Source organism: Lactuca sativa, chromosome 8 (genome assembly GCF_002870075.4).
Source record: "Lactuca sativa cultivar Salinas chromosome 8, Lsat_Salinas_v11, whole genome shotgun sequence".
NCBI classification, from domain to species: Eukaryota; Viridiplantae; Streptophyta; class Magnoliopsida; order Asterales; family Asteraceae; genus Lactuca; species Lactuca sativa.
In genome coordinates this window covers 284,527,212-284,536,436 of record NC_056630.2, presented here as the reverse complement: position 1 = coordinate 284,536,436, position 9,225 = coordinate 284,527,212, and positions in this window count along the sequence as shown.

The following is a 9,225-nucleotide window of genomic DNA, read 5'->3' as shown; positions in this document are numbered from 1 at the left end:
TTTAATCATCTTGAGTCAAGAATATATATATATATATATATATATATATATATATATATATATATATATATATATATATATATATATATATATATATATATATATGAGTTTTATGTTGGTTTGGTTCAACTTACGAAAATTCTATATATTGCGTTCTCAAATTTGGATTATGATTATGGCATCCCTCTTAATAGTCAAATTTTGAGAACATGGCAAATAAAAAATATCGTAGCAAAAGACTGGTCTAGAATCATGTCTTTATTTAAGACATCATGAATCGTGTCTCATATGCTTTGGGTACAGGATCGATTGCATGTGCTATAATATTTATCCTTTCTAAATTTCCCAAATGCTTAGGGCATTAAGAAGGGAAAAGGTCTAGAAATGGATATGACTAAAATGATTAAGCAATTCTCGAGGACAATCTAAGGTTTACCAAAGATTGGTTGCTCAGGGACAGTTGGAAGTATAGTGTTAATTTTGGAAGGACCATATTGACATATTCTGAAAATAGGCAACCCTTGTTCAGGAGTGATAGTCAAAATGGGAATATGGATTTGTCTACGTAGATGGAAGAAATATGTGTAAGATTAGAAAAAACTTAGTACAAGAAGCATTTTCAAAGCAATGCATACTTTGAACATAAGACTTTGTGTCCATGGAGTAGGTCTTCATTGGAATACCATGTAATGGTTGTTGACAAGTCTTTGTGACTTTGTACACATTCATTATAAGAGGGTAGTGCATTTAAGCTTGAAATCTAACAGATTTCGATAAATGATAAGATAAATGATAAGAATTTGGAATTCTTACATTTACGATAAGGATTTGGGAGTGTGAAATTAGAATCATTGAAATTATTTTCAATTGGTTTATTTCACAAACTAACTATCATAGACAAACATAGAGTGCATACTTGGTGTATGGCAAAGCTATTGTTTAGAAAAAACATAGTGTACATGCTTGGAGCATAGGACAACTAGGTTTTTTAATTCAAGAATAAAGTTGATAGCCGAAACAGTATACAATGAATAATGTGTAATCAATATGGTGATAATTAAAAGTTGTTTTATTTATATTCATAAGTTCTGAGATCATATTGGATTTGATTATTCTTGTGTTTCACTTTGCATGTTTTGACTTCCAGAATAGCTAGGTTGTTCTCTCCGAATGACTAAGTTATTCAAACCATCCACAGTCGGTCATATGTTGGAAGTAGATATGAATCAAAACTGTCATTAATCGGATTAATTTGTAGTTGTCCAAGGTAGTGAACATAGCCAAGCGGTGTTACAACATTCATGAGTGCTCATAAGTTTTGAGTATTGGATTCAACCCACACTCATTTGACTCACTTAATGGATTTTATCATGAGTGATCATGAGACGATAATATCTTATATTCTTCAAACCTATAGATATGAGTTGTTACTATGAGTTGGTTGTACATTGATTGCGCGAAAACGCATTGGTAACTTGATGTTATAAAATGTGCCTTTGTGTATGATTCAACAAGTAGTACAACAAGCCATATGAGTCAAGGTTTATCCATTCCTTTTACCTTCACGAGAAAAGTGATATATGTGGGCCCCTCGATGATTTAATGATGATACATGTGAGTGCTTGGCCAAGCCAGGACTGATTTGATTTGTTCAATCAGTCAGCCATCATGAATCGGAAATCGGGAAACAACATATGGACAGAGAGAATGATTTATAATCCATGTCTCAGTCCATATGATATCTAGAATGGAGGAATATATGATCCCTTACCTAATGGACAAATCATTGACAAAGGTCAGAGTTCGACATAAGCTTTTGAGAGCTACGATTGCTAATCGGGTTATGAAGTCATAGATGCAATAATAGTTTTAGACTTATCCAAGTGGGAGACTATTGGATTAATGTCTAAGTCCATAACTATAATTGGTAAGACTTGACTCGACCCGGCATGGTCCATTTGGGTTGCATGGCATCGGGACAATTGGATTGACAAAATGAGGAAAAAGGATACTAGGGATTTATATTAATATATTATAAGTTCTAATATATTAATATATAATCATATTATTTAATTAGTATTGATCAAGAATTAATTTGTAATTAATTAAGTGATCAAAAGGAACTAATTAAATATGGACTCTTAGATATATGTTTGTGATGGGCCAAGTTCATTTAGGTTGGGCTAAGCTTTCATGGATAGTCTATGGAGTGTTTAACCCATGGATCATATGAAATGAAAGGTCATGGGTATTAGGGTTTAACCCTAATCTCCACACTATATAAAGATGTCCTTGGTTGGTGAAATTGGTACTAGTGTGTGTACACAAAAAGGGTAAGGCTGATTTCACTAGAGAGAACCAAATTATCCTTATTCTCAAGGTTATTCCAAGTCTTCATGGTGTTGTGTGAACCATTTGAGGGGTCACACTTGGGGCACTAGGCACTCAAGCTTCATGAAGACATGTTACATCAAGGTATGTATTCTATCTATTTTATTACCCTAGTATCAATGTTTTGGTAAGCTAGTTAGTATAATACCTTGGATATTCATATTTGTATGTATAATAGAGAAAACATAGATCCAAGGTATTTAGGGTTGCGTGTACACTTAGGAGTGTTAGAATGCTCAAAACCCAACACATATATCCGTACTTTCCTTAAGGATTGCTTCGACTTCACCGAGTCCCTTATTCCGATACCCTTTCCAATAATCTCATCCTAGGCTTTCCTAGGGCACCCTCTAACCTTCTCTCCGCCATCAGCTGCACTAGGAGTCCTCACCATCTCCCCCTAACTAGCTTACGGATATTTTTACATATCTGCTTGCTAGTTAATTAAAGTTTGCCAGAACCCTTATAGCACAAAGCAAGCAGCATTCGTGCAACGAGTAACCGCATCAAGCATAACTAAATCAGGCCATCGTACCGCTGACTAGATAGTCCTTGCATACAGCTCAGCCAACAGGCATATAAGGCATCCTTCCTAGATCCTTAGCCCTATTCTAACATGCAGTTCTCAGAATCATAAATCATATAACATATCAAGTATGGGTATCTTGGGTAAAACTTACTCGAGCCCGGCCGGTCGCACGCATCACACACCTTGTCTTTCTCAAAATTCCTTAACTTAGATTTTAGAAAACCATTTTCCTTGTAAAATTCGTTTAGTCCCTCGGTTTGAGTCCAGACACCCCATACGGTGTGTCCGAATCCCTCAAACCAGGGCTCTGATACCAACTAGTAACATCCCAAAATTTGAGGCCAAAATTTCGTTTTTGAATTAAGTTAATCATAAAATATGTTACCAAAACATTGGCAATATTACATCTTTTATAAAATCATTAAGTCATGTCTCAAAACCATATCATCAGGAACAATGAAAATCAGAGTACAATCCTAGAAAATCTTATACGGAAACCATGTGTGTTATGCGCTACTACACCGCCGACTCTTTCCCCTTAGACAAAGAGGTACCTGAAACCAAAACTGAAATTGTAAGCACAAAGCTTAGTGAGTTCCCCCATCATACCACATACCATATAACATCATCGGTATCTTTCAACCGGTAACTGCCATCGGTATCTTTCAACAGGTAACCATCATCGGTATCTTCCAACCGGTACATGCCATCAATATCTTTCAACCGGTAACTGGGGACTATTTCACCCTTAGCACTAGCATACAGTAACAAGAGATAATCATTTAGTCAGGCATAACTGGGTACTGACCTACCCTTCAATCCTAACGACTGATGTCAGGGACAACTAATCCCTTCTACACACATAGCATATCACGCAGGCATATCTCATGACCAAAACACATAACCATACCAAGATGATTACCACAAAAACAATTATCTACCAATTACCCCTGTTGGTGGGCCGACATTGTGGCCGTAGACCCACCCATACTGGAAGGTAACTCACCTCGTAGCATTATATGCTGATCTGTGCGGGAACTCTCTATCTGTTGCTGCTGCTCTGGAAATCCTACGTCTATAAATCCCACAAAACACTCAATCAGAGTCTGATAACTACTTTTAGGGTAAGATGCCTATTTTACCCCTGACCAAGTCAAAGCCGAAGTCAAAGTCAACTTCCAGTTGACCTGACTCGCCGAGTTGGGCCGCCAACTCGTCGAGTCCCTATCCTTTCAACTGTCCTCCATCCACGCCTCTACTCGTTGAGTTTGGCGATGACTCGATGAGTTCCCTCCTATACGAACATCGAATGGTCCTTCATCCGACTCGACGAGTTGTATGAACAACTCGTCGAGTTCACCTTCATCAGATGAACTAGTCCTACCTTGACTCGCCGAGTTGTATGAACAACTCGTCGAGATTATCTTCAAATAACGGTAGATTGCCTTGGACTCGCTGAGTCTGTTCTAGCATTTATCGAGTCCCATGAACTCCAGGTCTCCCAACACGTCTAAACAGCTATGGGACTCCCTTCTCTAACAACTGACCGTCACAGAAGGGTTTGGGGGGGTCGAAAGCGCACCGACTCGCCGAGTCCTAAGAACGAATTTTCGAGTCTATACTATCCAAGTCCATTTCTTCGATTTCTGGCGTACAACCCTTGATCAAAAGGTGGATCTAGGTCCCTAAACTCGTTCTAGCACGTAAAGTTACAAACTTTACGTGCATGCATGGAAGAATGAGCCCATGTGGCTCAAAAAGGGACTCCCAACATGCATGAGGCTTTCCATGGGCTCTAAAACAGTTGCTTTCTGCCTTAGGGTCCCTCAAGAACCCTAGATCTGAAACCCTAGCCCCCAACCATGCTTGCAATCATGGTTGGTTGCCAAAATGGCTCTTAGAAGCCCTAACTCCCTTTAAGAATAGATCTATGATAATAATGAGCAAGGTATAAGCTTTATACCTCAAATGGATTGTGGAAGATGCTCAAACTCGGATCCCTCTAGCCTCTTCTTGTTTCTTGAAGCTTTTCCTTCCTTTCTTAGATCACAAAAGCACCAAAATCACTCAAAAGCCTTAGATCTTCACTCACACGATTAGGGTTTACTATAAGGGGTCTTCTGGGAGCATATGGGACGAAGGGTGGCTGAATGAGATGTTTAAATAGGGTGAAAACTATTAGATTAGGATTTTGTCCAGTCAGAGTCTACTCGCCGAGTCTGGCCACCGACTCGACGAGTCCACCATTTAAACCTCGAGTCTAAACCGCTTCTACTTGACGAGTTGGGCCACCAACTCGCTGAGTCCCAGGCGAAAATGCAAAACTCTTAAGTAAAAATACATACCTGGAACCAGGTGCTACAGGTGTCATGCCTGTTTTGCCGTAAAACTTCAACATGCCATAAATTCTTCGTTATATCTTGGATTTCGGCATTCTTTATATGTATGTAACCCTTGTAACATATACTACCACTTGGTTAAGATTATTCCTTCTAAATAATCTTCCATCAAAAACTCGTTTTTGATGCTTATTGTCTCTAAATTGACTAGCTCGGATCTGCGGGCGTTACAAAAGAAGATTGCCAAAACACATCACGAGATATGGACAGGGAAGGTTCACTCGTTGGCACATATCAAGGTTTGGGGTTGTGAAGCTTTCATTAGACGAGAGACTCACGACAAGTTTGAATATCTAAGTGAGAGATGTATTTTCATTGGTTACCCACAAAAGTCCTTTGGATATTTATTTTATAGACCTAGCGGGAACGTCGTCTTTCTAGCATGAAGGGGAGCCTTTCTCGAGACAGATCTCATATGTTAAGAGGAAAGTGGGAGTACTATTGATCTGGAAGAAATTCAAGAGTCAAATGATGAAGACACTTATGATAATACTAGGGCTTAACTTGAGGAATAAATTCCAGTTGAACCAATTGGCGAGTCATTACCTCTCAGGCATTCCACTAAAGTTAGAATACAACCTGAATTATATGGTTTCCATATTACTACAGAAGGTGATATGTTTATCAGTGATAGCACACTAGTAAATTTGGATAGACCAGCTAACTACAAGGAAGCCATGGCAGGCCCTGAGTCAGCCAAGTGGAAAGAGGCAATGGACAGCGAGATCCTGTCAATGTATGACAATCAAGTTTGGAATTTGGTTGACAATATACCAATTCGTAAGACAGTTGGGTGCAAATGAATCTTCAAGAAGAATAACAACATGAATGGAAAGGTACACACTTTCAAAGCTCGACTAGTTTGCGAAAGCCTTTACTCAAACCCCAGGGGTTGACTATGACGAGACTTTTGTTGGGTTTTGAGCAATCTAACAATCCTATGGTGTACATGCAACCCTAGGAACCTTGGATCTATGTTTTCTCTAAAATAAATGCAAATTTTTTTCCAAGGTTCACAATCTAACTAGCATGTTATGGGGTACTTCTAATACAAAACTTTAAGTAGAATAACATACCTTTCTTTTGTAGTTGATTGCTTGGAATTTTAGAGCCTAGCACCAATAATGTGGATGCCTCAAGTGGTGTCACAAATCACCCAAAAAAAATTGGAAATACTTGAGAGAATATCATGCTCACTAAAATCGGCCCACTCTTGTTTCTAACTCACACTAGTGCCAATTCGAGAACCAAGGACTTCTTTATATAGTATAGAGGATTAGGGTTAAACCCTAATACCTATGACTCTTCATTTACCTAGGATCTATGGGTTAAAAGCTCCATGGACTATCCATGGACTTCCATATACTCTTAGCCCATCCTAAATAAATCTTAGCCCAATCCATATATGTGACATCCCCTAATTTCTCGGCCAGAAAAGACCGATTTAATTTATGCTTTTTAAAATAAAATCAGAGAAATCATTTTAAAAGATGTTGCGGAATTGGTCCCCAAACAAAATATGATAAAAGTTTATCAAAACCCTTCATTAAGAAGGTATATGTTTTCCATATATATATCAAAACCTCGGGATGTCATGTTCCGATACAGATCAAAAGCATAAACAAGACACTATAAGCCTTTCAACAGTTATTTACAACTACTGGCTTATAATCCAAAAATCTCTCGTTGTCCTCCGACTATGCTCGGGGTCCACTACCTGTAACATAAAAAGCTGAGTGGGTCAGGCTTGGGAGCCTGGTGAGCATATAGGGTTTTCAACCCACAATAATAATAAACTTACTAAGTTCATCAATCAACAATAACCCTGATTACCCGTTCCCGTTATCCTCACTTTATGTCCCTAAACACTTATCACAAGGGACCTAGCCTAAAGAATATCATCGAGATGGACACTACTGCTAAGGGGTTTCCTCAGCCATACATGTCCTAAAGGCAACCATGAGGGGGATGGAGTACAGCGAATGAACACTCTTAGTTCATTAACACCTACAGGTTGCGGACCTGCTAATGTTTCCCACTGGACTGTCTAGAAAGTCTGTGGTCGTCATCAGAACTCCGCTAGATGACTGGATCTCAAAACACATCGAGGCCTCTCATCAATTTTATTTTATCACACATCACAATCTACCCATGTTCTACCCAACGTATTTGTAGATAAAAATACTTATACAGTTTAAAACTTGTATAAAACATCAACACAACAATCACCTCAAATAAATAATTAATATATTTACACATAACACGTATTATAAGGTAAATACTTCATATCTATGTGTAAAATGAAAGTGACTATACACTCACTTGATTTGATGATAATCGGGCAGCAATTCGTTTCCTACAACGATCGTTTCTAATAAAACCGAGAGTTTTATTGAGAAACCGGGCTTTGTAAAAGTCGGGCTTCGAAACCGAAAAAATAAATTTTCCGGGCTTCTCGGGCACTTCGTGGGGTATTCCGGGCTTTACAATTGATACCGGGGCTTTGCGGGATGTTAATATGAAGAAAATATGGGTTTAGGGGCTAAATATGGAAAAATTCCAAAAATATCCGGGAGGTCTCGCACCCTTCTATTTATAGGGGCGAGGCTTCTGATCGGACGATCAGGAGGTCTTCTGATCCGACGGCTGAGAAGGCTCGCAGATGGGGAGGGGGGGAGGCTCGCATGAGGTCTGCGCATGCGAAGGAGCTGTCGGCGGCCTGTGATTGGACCGAAGTCCGGATCCGATGAGGGAAGCACGTGGCTTCTACGAGGGCTCGGACACGAGGGAGAAGGCACGCGTCGGATCTTCACGGACCGGGACAGGAAATCCGTTAAAAATTCATAACTTCTTCATCCGACGTCCGTTTTCGTCAGACTTTTTACCGTTGTGCTCCTAATGATGAGGCCTTCAATTCTCGTTTAGGTTGTGTCGGCTAAAAATCGCTCGATCTAAAATTCGAGTTTTTTTAGCTGTCTACTTCTACGCTGAAACTTCGAAAAATCATAACTTCCTCATACGAAGTCAGATTTGGGCGTTCTTTTTATCGAACTTCTCGGTTTAAAGAATACTACGACTTTCTTTTAGATTACTAAGGCTAAAAAGTAGTTTATCAAAAACTCACTTTTTACGACATTCAGCACCGTGCCGGTTTTGTCGCGAAACTTCGACAGGTCATAACTTCTTCGTTATAACTCGGATTTTGGTATTCTTTATATCCCTGAAATCCTTGTTTCGACTACTACAACTTTATGTAAAGATATCGGGATTATCTTATACTTTAATTTTGACGCTTATTTTTATTCTTAATTAATTAAGCCCTAATAATTAAGCATAAAACACATAATTCACATAATATTCACATAACTCCTTTTCATTTCTTCAAAATGAGTTACAAAGGTTAACCTAGACTATCAACTCAATATAAATTCCTAGGTTAGAAACACGAGTGTTACAATATATATGTAAGAGTCCATATTTAATTAGCCTCTTTTGATCACTAAATTAATTACAAAATCAATTCTTGATCAACACTAATTTAATAATATGATGATCAAATTAATATATTATAACTTATAATATATTAATATATCATAAACATCTTATTCTCAAAAGTATATCCATAAAATTTGTTAGGTGAAGCGCAGCCCAAATGGACCATGTCGGGTCGGTCAATTTCATACCAAATATAGTTATGGACTTAGACACCTTATATAACAGTCTCCCACTTGGATAAATCTAATAACTATAGTGCATGTACAACTTCAGGAACCGACCAGTAATCGTAGCTCTTTAAAGCTCTTTTGAACTATGAAACGCCATTTTAGATAAGTGATCATATAATCCTCTGTTCTCAAGATATCAGCCGGACATATACATGGAATAATGTTGTACTTATTGTCCAGC